Source organism: Schistocerca nitens, chromosome 11, assembly GCF_023898315.1.
Source record: "Schistocerca nitens isolate TAMUIC-IGC-003100 chromosome 11, iqSchNite1.1, whole genome shotgun sequence".
Taxonomy (NCBI): domain Eukaryota; kingdom Metazoa; phylum Arthropoda; class Insecta; order Orthoptera; family Acrididae; genus Schistocerca; species Schistocerca nitens.
The window spans coordinates 67,243,597-67,256,423 of record NC_064624.1 but is presented as its reverse complement, the minus strand read 5'-3'; the positions used below and the strand labels follow the sequence as shown (position 1 = coordinate 67,256,423).

General features: G+C 36.7%; 1 protein-coding gene across 2 annotated transcripts in view; it reads left to right on the top strand.

Moving 5' to 3' along the window:
- LOC126212924 (zinc finger protein 99-like) overlaps positions 1–12,827 on the top strand; it is a 245,526-nt gene that overhangs the window by 138,892 nt on the left and 93,807 nt on the right. The gene's annotated exons all lie outside the window — the stretch shown is intronic.

Sequence of the window (12,827 nt, the reverse complement as noted above, 5' to 3'; positions counted from 1 at the left end):
AATCTCTTTCCCTAATTGAGCCATTCTGCCTTCTATTTGAGATTTGTAATCAGACACATTGTATCACATTTTTGAAAATGTTATTCATTTGCTCTTCTAAATTTGTGAATTCGTTATTTATTTGTGAATATTGCTCAAATACTGCTTGTTGAATCCCTCTAATATCATAATTTCGCTGATGAAAGGCATTTTTGCTGAGTAATTTGGCATCACTTATTGTATTTATACTAACTTGTAGCCAGTATATGTTATGATTTGTGTGTGCTTTCATAATCAAATTTCTACTAAAGATGTAGCTTGTCAAATAACACAAAGCATTGTATTACACATTGCTATACACAATGCAATGTAATTAATCCGTCAGATAGCCTTATGCAAATTATTCTGGTTCCTACATCTGCTGAGGACACTGTCTCACCATGCAGCGGTGGGTGCTGCCACGCAGCATTGTGGTGTGTAGTCATAGAACTTGGGAACATTGCCAGCTGTAGGTGAGGTACTTGCTGGCAGTGGTGGCAGACATATGTACCCAAAGTTACTAAACCATCTTAATCAAAATAAAGTTTGATGTCATAGTGAAAAACTGCTTTGTTGGAATTAAATGTCCATTTTTAGCAATCATTGAATGAAATTTAGGCATGTAATATCAAATAATTACCCTGATGTATTGTAATTACCATGTAATATTGTGAGGGCTTGCCTACTTTTCTTGACGTACCAGGTAACCACTTATTTATAGACATTATCAAGCTCAAATCACTCATATTTTGTGGTAATTAATTTGCATTCAGTGAAAATACACTCGAAATTATTTCTAAATAACAACACTATTTACTATTTGATGTGATGATGATGACACAAAATAATAATTTAGTGCTATACAGATGTCATTACTGCTGTCTGGTAATGCCTTACCTTTAGCACAGTTGTTCCTAATTAATTTTGCTCATTCTTAGTTCTAGTCTTTGTAGAATACAGGTCTGATTACGAAGTACAAGATCAGATGCTGAACATTTATTATCTGCAGAGTAACTCGTTAACAGTATTTTATTGGGCTGTACAGTATGGTATCTTTGTACAACCTCTCTATGCAGACTGTCTCATATCTTGGGCTGTACATCAAAGCCATATTGATTATTGTTGGGAAGTCCAAATGATGGCACTTCAGTAGAAGGGACTCCACGGTATGATTCATGGCACTGCAGACGACAAGGAAATACTGATAATGATGGATGCATATAGACTTCTTAAACAATGGCACAGAAGTTCCTCAAACATAAAAAAATGTGACAAACTGAAACCAGAATCATTCTACTATTTTGACTAATAAACTCAAACTTCGATGAATCCTAACTTTAATTGGTCATGCTTGCTCAATTATAAAAGCTGTTGGTAATACTAATGCCTACCAACTCTTATTTATTTCATAAAGTGCCCTTTTATCCGCACAACTACATATTTGTGATAATTCCACCTGGTTTAGTAGAATTATATTATCAACAGCCATAGGCAGCTCTACAAAGATGCCTGTGATGCACACAGGAATCCAGTAAAACATCAAATCTATGATATCACTGCAGCTGGAAAAAGATCCTGCAACAATTGGACCAACAACAACTGAAGAGAATTGCTCAACATGACCGAAATGTGACCCTTCTGTAAATTGCTGCAGATTTCAATGCTGGGCTATCAATAAGTGTCAGTGTGTGAACCATTCAACGAATCATCATCAATATGGGCTTTTGGAGCTGAAGGCCCATTTGTGAACCCTGGATTACTGCATGACACAAAGCATTACACGTCATCTGGGTGCATCGACACTGACATTGGACTGTTAATGAATGGAAAGTCTTGTTTCAAATTGTATCGATCAGATAGATGTGTAGAGGTATGGAGACAACCTCATGAATCCACAGACCCTGCATCTCAGCAGGGCATTGTTCAAGCTGGTGGAGGATCTGTAATGGTGTGGGGAGTGATCAGTTGGATTGACATGGGATCTCTAACATGTCTAGATATGGCTCTGGCAGATGACACATATGTTAGGATCCTGTCTGATCAGTTGCATCCATTCACATCCATTGTGCATTCTGATGCACTTGGGCAATTCCAGCAGGATGTTGCAACACCCCACATGTCCAGAATTGCTACAGAGTGGCTGCAGGAACAGTCCTCTGAGTTTAAATATTTCTGCTGGCCACCAAACTCCCCAGACATGAACATTATTGATCATATCTGGGATCCCTTGCAACATGCTGTTCAGAAGAGATCTCCACCCCCCTCGTACTCTTACAGATTTGTGGACAGCCCTGCAGGATTCATGGTGTCAGTTCCCTCCAGCACTCCTTCAGACATTAGTCGAGTTCATGCCTTATGTTGCAGCACTTGTGTGTGCTTGCAGCGGTCCAGGATGATATTTGGCACTACTGTTTATTTCACCTGCATTACCTTTCTTTGGGAGTGGCATCAGTCTTGCATATTTTAATTATTGGCAAAAGTTTCCAGATGCAACTCAGTCATTTAATATCTTTGTAAAGAATTCTAGTATGCTCTCTGCACTTTGTTTTAGTCCACAGGTTTGTACTTCATCAAGGCCTGCTGAGTTTTTATTTGTTAGTTTTTGTACAGTTTTGTATGCAGTTAATGATCTCATGCTGTATGTCTGCTAATGGCATTGTAATTAGTACTTAATTATTTACAGATACTACTACTGTTTTTTGGTACTGTCCAAACAACTTCATTTGTCACTGTCTAAACTCTTGCTGTTACACAAAGGTGCCTAGCCAAGTGTAACAATGCTTAAATCTTCTTCAGTTTAACTTCAGTCACTGGTATGATCACTACTTTAGACTTCATTATTTCATTTCTCATTTTTAGTTCTCCTTGTTGTTTGCCTACATTCTCTGTCTAAATCAAATGTACATATTTTGGCTTTGTTATTTTCCATCACCCTACAAGATTCATCCCAGCATGGACCCCTTACGGATCTAGTGGGTGTTTTCTAGTTTCTTGTTGTTTGGCTGATCATTTTGTGCTCTTGGCCATCACTTCTCATATCTTTAATTGTCTGAATCGGTCTCACACTGTCCTGCCTGCACATGTCATATTTCTGCATTAATTCCCATGTCCATCACCCCTGGGCTGTTTCTGGCAGTAAATCTTGTATTTGTCATCATCGTTCTCCTTCTTGATTACCCTTCCTTGCATTCTACCATTGTGAATCCTAGACACATTTTTCCACCCACTGAATTATGATTTCTGTTAAGTGGCCATACAGTTCATGTGAGAGGCACAGTAAATCTTGGCATACTGTCTTTTTTGCATCATGTGGTACCGCTGAGAAGTAGTTCATTTTGAGTCCCTTTTTCTACATCTTATTGTATGATTTGTCATACCCTTAGTATTTGGTCCATTAGGATAGAATTTAGGCTGTCATCCACTTTACTTTTCAACCTATATTTGTTCAAGATTATAATCTCAAACTCTGTGAATTTCAAAGATTCCTTTTCCAACTGGGTTCTCCATTTGTAGAATTCTTCATCAACCAGAGACATAATGAATGTTTGTGTTTTCATTCCTTGTTTATGGAAGCAATCCATTTTCGTCCATACAGGAGAAATGAGGAGCAGTTTCTGTCCTGTGCAGAATTTATTGAATTTTCAGCAATGTATGGATCCTAACAATTTTCTCAGAATTTTTTTCCACACACTCTTTGATATTCTGTTATATGCATTGTGCGATCTGATTTGTGGTGTCCACTCTCTCTTCTGCTCCAATCATGTCTTTTTACATATTCAGTTTTGCTTGTGATCATAATATGCCAGCCTAATTTTTAACATAATTGTGTGGTTCTTTCCTTGTTCCTCTTGAATTTGGTTTCTTGATTTCTTAAAAGGTTTTAGTTCTTTTATTTTTTCCTTATTTCTGGCACGTAGTTTATTTTGGTATTGAACTGTATCTCAAGACATCCAGCATTTTATCTTGAATGGCTTTTAGTTCCATATGGCTAACTTTTCCTGAAATTTTTAGAATCTAAACTGTATTTTGAACATTGTATGTTCTATTTTGTCCTTCATGAATTTATGTAGGTTTTCTACAGAAACCTTTGCAATCATCTCAAGCAGGCTTAGTATACTTTCTTGTTTGATATTTTTGCAACCTTATAATCTTTGTTTTTCAGTCAGTTTGCTTTTACAATGCTCCTTTCTGCCTCTCTGATTAAGACATGAATATTGTCACTGTTCTAATTCCCATGGAGCTATGCTGTAAAACTAATTCTATACTAGATTAGAGATACTAAATGTCTTTACCAGGATCACTGATAATAATCTTTATTTTTGATAATCACTTTTGGTAAAGATTTAATTGCTATATAATATAATTGCTTCATACCTGGACAGTAAAAGTACTCTTTCTCATGAATTGACTGGTACATAAAAGACCAGAAGACTGATGCATCAGCATGTCAGAATTAAAACTACTGTATACAGAGTTATGCACCACATACATCTGTGTTACACCGTTCACAACAGAGCACATGATTGCAGTCAGGGTACTGCTAGACTGGCAGGCATAACCAGTAAAGAATAGATGTTGACAAATGGACCGACAGGTTTTGCTGGTGTAGCTTGTATTTTCTTTCTTAAAATAATTTATGTGATTACAGTACAGTGTGGTAGCCAAAATGTGCATGAAAATAAATCTAAACATGTTTACAAAATCATTGGCAATATTTAATTAAGACTGCCTCAAAAAAAATTATTCTTATAGCACTAAGATGCAATGTACTTATGTAAAAACTGAATGGATATTTGGTACAGTTGCTACAAACTGATATAAAATAGATTACTTAATGCAGAATAATAGTTTGCAAGAACCACAAATACGTGTACAAAGCCATTAAAATATTTAAAAAAATATTAAAAATTATACAGATCTTAAAAAAGTGGAAGTTCAAATTACAATCTGGCCTTTTACAATATCATTAAAGTAGTAGTGTAAATTGTGGTTACATGCAAATTAACGACAGTGTACCAAATGAAACACAGACCATTTTTTTGTAAAATTCAGAAATGTAATTATTAGCAGGACTTACACAAAGTCATTTGGCTAATCTGTGCTTCTACCATGTCATTTAAGTAGCAGTGCAAGCTATGATTATGTCCAAAGTAACAACATTAGTATAATACCATAGTAAAATGGGGATAAAAACAAAAATTTAAAAATCATTTAATTTTTAAAGATGCAGAGGTATATTACAAGCATGGCTTACATATGTTTTTTTGGTAACCACCCATGCTGCAGAAATACTGGAGTGAAAGCCATGTGAGCAAAAACAGAAATAATTACAGCAATAGTGGTGACACACTTAGTTCATCATGGCAGCAGCAGATTGACAATGTGCTCACCTACTTCACACACACATTTTACCCATACAGTGTAATTACATTACAGTGTGAACGCTAATGTTGTGGAAGAACTTTAAAGGCATATTTCAAGAAAATTATTGACAAGTAATTATTGTTAGCAGAAGGTAAAAATCTTGTCTTTTAATGCTCATTACATAATGTACCTATATAACAGCTGGAGTCATATTTAACACAATTACTAGAGCTGATATACAATTGATTACTTAAGAGATATTTTACACACACACACACACACACACACACACACACACACACACATTTTCACCATCACTAACCTATTAAAAAATTTAAAAATTTCTTTTACACTCTGAAAATTGCAGAGGGTATGTTACATACTGAACAGCCAAAAAGTCATTTGAGCAGCAAGCTACAGTGTGGTTACAGTCTGAGACAATCCTATGTAATCACATAGTAAAATGAATAATAAAAAAATGTTAAACCGTGTATTTTAAAAGTACAACCTGGGCTTAATCCAAGTCATTTAGGTAGAAATCTTTGCTGTGGACACCACATAAATAGAATCTACAATCGTAATGGTAGCATAATTAATTCAATATGGTAGCAGTAGTTAGGTAATGTGATGGCCCATATCAGATTCACAGTTTATGCTTACAAAGTATTTCTGTAGATATACTACGTAAAAATAAAATTAACATGATAATGAAATCATGAGATTAATCAGTGAATGACAACACTCTGACACATACAGCACATCTCTAGGTAGTAGAAAATAGTCATTTATTAAGTGATGAGACCTCTGGTAATGCTTGATTACTATTTTACATTAAGAATATCATATACAGTATTATTGTTAACTGCACAGAATGTATATTTTTATTCAACAGTACAGAAGAGAAATCAGGAATATTGCGTGTAGGGTACTATGTAGTTTGAGGTCTATGTGAATGTGATATTGTTGTTGTTGTTGTGGTCTTCAGTCCTGAGACTGGTTTGATGCAGCTCTCCATGCTGATCTATCCTGTGCAAGCTTCTTCATCTCCCAGTACCTACTGCAACCTACATCCTTCTGAATCTGCTTAGTGTATTCATCTCTTGGTCTCCCTCTACGATTTTTACCCTCCACGCTGCCCTCCAATACTAAATTGGTGATCCCTTGATGCCTCAGGACATGTCCTACCAACTGATCCCTTCTTCTAGTCAAGTTGTGCCACAAACTTCTCTTCTCCCCAATCCTATTCTATACCTCCTCATTAGTTACGTGATCTACCCACCTAATCTTCAACATTCTTCTGTAGCACCACATTTCGAAAGCTTCTGTTCTCTTCTTGTCCAAACTATTTATTGTCCATGTTTCACTTCCATACATGGCTACACTCCATACAAATACTTTCAAAAACGAATTCCTGACACTAATCTATACTCGATGTTAACAAATTTCCCTTCTTCAGAAACGCTTTCCTTGCCATTGCCAGTCTACATTTTATATCCTCTCTACTTCAACCATCATCAGTTATTTTGCTCCCCAAATAGCAAAACTACTTTAAGTGTCTCATTTCCTAATCTAATTCCCTCAGCATCACCCGACTTGTTATTATGCTAGCTTATTAGAACATTCTGCTTTCAGTATTACCAGTAATTTTGTAAACATGTGTTTAGATGTATTTCCATCCAAATTTTGGCTACCATACTGTAATGAATCACAATAATTGTCTTAAAAGAAAATATGCATTGCGTTTGCTGCAACTATGTGCTCTGTTGTGAGTGGTATAAGGCAGATGTATGTGGTGAATAAGTGTGTATGTAGTTGTTTCAATTATGACATGCCAGTGCATCAGTCTTTTAGTCTATTACATACGTGCCAATTCATGAGAAAGAGTACTTTTACTGCTATTTTCAAAAATATGCAATAAGCTGTTTGTTGAGGTATGTTGTATTCCTGGTTTTTCTTTTATATTGTAGCTAATTCTGTATATTACAATAGCTTGGTATACAGGGTGGTCCATTGATAGTGACCGGGCCAAATATCTCTCAAAATAAGCATCATACAAAAGAACTGCAAAGAATGAAACTTGTCTAGGTTGAAGGGGGAAACCAGATGGCACTATGGTTGGCCTGTTACATGGTGCTGGCATAGGTCAAATAGATATAAATGGCGTTTTTTAAATAGGAACACCCATTTTTTATTACATATTCGTGTAGTATATAAAGAAATATTAATGTTTTAATTGGACCACATTTTTCACTTTGTGATAGATGGTGCTGTAATAGTCACAAATGTATAAGTACATGGTATCACTTAACATTCCGCCAGTGCGGACGGTATTTGCTTCGTGATACATTACCTGTGTCAAAATGGACGATTTACCAATTTCGGAAAAGGTTGATATCATGTTGATGTATGGCTATTGTGATCAAAATGCCCAACTGGCGTGTGCTATGTATGGTGCACAGTATCTTGGATGACATCATCGAGTTGTCCAGACCATACGCTGGATAGTATGTTATTTAAGGAAACAGGAAGTGTTCAGCCACATGTGAAACATCAACCATGACCTGCAACAAACGATGATGCCCAAGTCGGTGTTTTAGCTGCTGGCATGACTAATCCACACATCAGTAGCAGACAAATTGTGCGAGAATCGGGAATCTCAAAAATGTCGATGTTGAGAATGCTACAGAAACATCAATTGCTCCTGTACCATATTTCTATGCACCAGGAATTGGATGGTGACGACTTTGAACATCGTGTACAGTTCTGCCACTGGGCACAGGAGAAATTACGTGATGACAGATTTTTTGTATGCATTCTATTTAGCAATGAAGTGTCATTCACCAACAGTGGTAACGGAAACTGGCATAATATGCACTACTGGTAAACAGAAAATCCACGATGGCTGTGACAAGTGGAACATCAGCGACCTCGGCGGGTTAATGTATGGTGCGCCATTATGGGAGGAAGGATAATTGGCCCCCATTTTGTTGATGGCAATCTAAATCGTGCAGTGTATGCTGATTTCCTATGTAATATTCTACAATGTTACTACAAGATGTTTTACTGCATGACAGAATGGTGATGTACTTCCAACATGATGGGTGTCCGGCCCATAGCTCTTGTGCAGTTGAAGCGGTATTGAATAGCATATTTCATGACAGGTGGATTGGTCATTGAAGCACCACACCATGGCTCACACGTTCACTGGGTCTGACATCTCCAGATTTCTTTCTGTGGGGAAAGTTAATGGATATTTGTTATTGTGATCCACCGGCAATGCCTGACAACAAGCGTCAGCACACTGTCAATGCATGTGTGAACATTATGGAAGGTGAACAACTCACTGTTGAGAGGAATGTCATAACACATATTGCCAAATGCATTGAGGTTGACGGACATCATTTTGATCATTTATTGCATTAATATGGTATTTACAGGTAATCACGCTGTAACAGCATGCATTCTCAGAAATGATAAGTTCACAAAGGTACATTTATCACATTGGAACAACCAAAATAAAATGTTCAAATGTACCTACATTCTGCATTTTAATTTAAATACCTACCTGTCTGTCTAAAATTGTGAGCCATATGTTTGTGACTATTACAGCGCCATCTATCACAAAGCGAAATAAGTGGTCCAACTAAAACATTCATATTTCTTTACATACTACACGAATATGTAATAAAAAATTGGGGGTTCCTATTAAAAAAAAAACAGTTGATATCCATTTGACCTATGGCAGCGCCGTGTAGCGGGCCAACCATAGCGCCATCTGGTTTCCCCCTTCAAGCTAGACAAGTTTTATTCTTTGTAGTTTTTTTATTTGATGCTTATTTCATGAGAGATTTGGCCTGGTCACAATCAATGGACTACCCTGTATAATTACACTATATATATATATATATATATATATATATATATATATATATATATATATATATATATATATATATATATATATATATGTGTGTGTGTGTGTGTGTGTGTGTGTGTGTGTGTGTGTGCTTTTCAGATCTGAAGATGGTAACATTTATTAACAAACTGGTTATCAGATGTAAAGGTTGTTATTAGTGACTTGCAAGGAAGTTCATCTTCTAACAGCTGTTGTCACAGATTGCACCTTTTGGCTCAAAATGAGTATTTCCACATTACTTTAATCTTCAAATCATGAAGCTTTGAATTCCAAATAAATCTCTGCCTCTGTTCTAACATCCTGAATGCCCTCAAGATTATGTAGTTGTATATGGTCTTTCATACTACTATGTTAATACTGTATGTATAACAACAGATTCCTCTCTGATTTATCAACAGATGGAATTCTCTCACAAGTAAGATAACACATTTTTCACCTGTTGTAGCTATTCTATCTACACAGGTGGTAACTTGGGACATTTACAGATGTCATTGTGCTCATGCTCCCCTGCTGGCTGTATTGTGGTACCTCAACTTTTCGTCCAGAGGGTGGCCACTGCAACCTTCTTTCTTGACTTATGGTATCACTTCATGACTTAAGCTTACTGAATGTTCCTGTCTCTGCAGATTAAATGTTTTGTTGGTACAGCAGATGTCACATCACTGTAAGCCAGTTGCAACATGAGCTTATATAAAACTTGTTTACGTCAACCTTGGAATGTCAACAATTATAATTTCCTCTGAGCATGTGTCTGATAGTGAAACATAGTCCATGCACTACACTTAATCTTTTTGCTCCAATTTTCAGCAAAGTTAATGAATTGTAGTTCTGAAACAACATGGTAATAATGTTCATTGTTCCAAAAATAGATTCCCAGCCACCTAGTCCACTCTCGCAACAACAGTGATTTGAATTTAGCCATTGCTTTACTAGTTGCTTGACTTGGATTGCATTGCACACCTTTTGAGCTTTAATTAATTGTTCCAAATGTTGATACCAACATTTCTTCCTTCCAACACCATACTCTGATGGCTGTTTTCACGTTCCTGTGCTAGTAAATATAGCTTTACCATGCAGCCATGCAGAATTAGCCGAGTGGTCTAATACGCTGCCGTCATGGACTCTGCAGCTAGTCCCAGCGGAGGTTCGAGTCCTCCCTCAGGGTGTGTGTGTGTGTGTGTGTGTGTGTGTGTGTGTGTGTGTGTGTGTGTGTGTGTGTGTGTGTGTGTGTGTGTGTGTGTGTGTGTGTGTGTGTGTGCGTTTGTCCTTGGGATAATATAGGTTAAGTAGTGTGTAAGCTTCGGGACTGATGACCTTAGCAGTTAAGCCCCATAAGATTTCACACCCATTTGAACATTTTTTGCCATGCAAAAAAATACATCAAAAACTGTTACTACTGTTGTGTTCTGCACACACATCTTTCTGCCACAAGTAGGTCAAGATCAGTAAGCAGATACTTCAGTAATAGTTTGTTATGATCAGTATTCGTAAGTTTGTAACAATTTCAAAAATGTTTTATCTACTTAGCTCTGGATATCAATATTTTTGTAATTGACCTCCTTAACATGTGACTATAATTTAACCCTTAACTACTATGGTCATTCACAGGAACACAATTACTATGGAGGAGTCTCACAGACCGCATTTTTCTATTTTGTATATTAAACCAGAATTTTGCTAAATATGTATAGTTTCTTGACTTCCAGTCATTCATTACACTTCTTAGCAATGGCTTTTGCAGAAATTGGATTTTTTTAAACATGTGGTATTTTAAACACTTCTACAATTAAAACAAAGCAAAATCTGGAGTATATTTTTATTTTATGAGCTACGAAAATAACAGCAAATAGTTACCTCTCTACTCACACACAGATTTTCATCAGAGGGATTATATTACAAATTGGCAATATAACTAGGTAGAAAAAACCGACATGACTTATGATAAATTGTGTGCGAAGTCAGCTTTCAGTTTACGACTCACTTTGCAATGTAGAGCAAATATTTCAGTCCATAAGTCTATGAATGGAGAAACTTTGCCTCCATTTTACTTTTAAAATTACATGTAAAAACTAAATACTTGTTCTCATGTGCCACTGAATCATACTTTAGTCAATTTCCACCTGCAAACACTTCACGCAGACCTTCCTGGAACCCTCCAAACAAATCGGAACACTATGCTGTTGACATGGATACCTTGTTTTCCTCTTCATACGAGGAGGGCAAAAGGTGCATGTTTTTCGATTTTGGTGTCTGAGGCTCATCTTGCAAGTGAAGACATGTCTCACATAACACACGTTGCACAGAAGGCCCACCTTTCCCCGCCATGGAGAAACAGTAGCATGCAATAAAAACGCGGCACGCAAACACTATGGTATGTCTGTGAGACCTCTCAAGGCTAATAATTACGAAACAAAGAGCAGCAACAATGCAAGAATGCTGGCACGTATAGCTTCACATCCAATAGGAAGGTACATGGAAGAGACCATTTGGCTTAGCAGGGGTGTGAGAAATATCTCGACACAAAAATTAGTAGCGGTCTGAGAGATGGTTGATAGCAGTTAAGGGTTAATAGCATCTTGAAAGTAGTTCTGTGATTAAATTTTTCTATACTTTCCTCATATTTCATTTATATTCTGTTATGGAATACATGTTTTTATGAAGATTTGATTCTATTTGGTGAACTTGAAAGTACTTTTCCAATTCCTAATGGCAAGAAACATTTAATTTGATTATTTAATTCATCATGTTATAGTTTGAATATTTATCTGTTTCTACAAATTATCATCATTTCAGCCAGTGCAGTTTTGTAGTTGGTGGAAGTAATTCTGGGTACCCAAATTACCCGAATGTGCCGATTTGTCATTCAGGAAATGTTGGTCCTGAATCTCGTCTCATCTGTCGTATCATTTTCAGCACTGTAATGTCTTCCAGAGAAATTGTCTGAAATTATAAACTGAGTGAATGGCATTCAGTGATCTCCAATCCATGATGCAGACAGTGTGGATCATTATGTCTCATTGAAATTATTGCAGGATAGTGATAGTTTGACAGGAGAGCAGGCAAGTTTTACCAGGGAGAAGGCCTGAACTCTGTGTTTCTTGTCTCCAGTCCTGAATCACCCAACTAAATAGGACCATGAAATTTAACAAAAATACCCCCTTCTCTCTTGAAAGCAGAGTTACCCTGACTGCACTGTGAGATGGTGTTTCAGTGCTTGTAATTTGGGCAGAAAGGAATGCTGTCAGTGCTGTGACTGGTGTTTGATTTCAGGGTTGAACTGAAATACCGAGATCTTGTTCCTTGTGACAGTTAAGTCCTAAAACTTGTTCTTTTTATTTGCCTAATGCCAAAACTTTCAGTTAAAATGTTACAAACAGTGCTTGGAGAAATTAGACCATCGGGTGGTCATCTGACCATGATGTAGAATTCTTCATCCCCTGAGACTGTCTCATCAGTAATTAACACTCTTTCATTTCTGTCTGTCATTAATTCAAATCACTACTGTGACTGACAGTAAAACTTCCATATC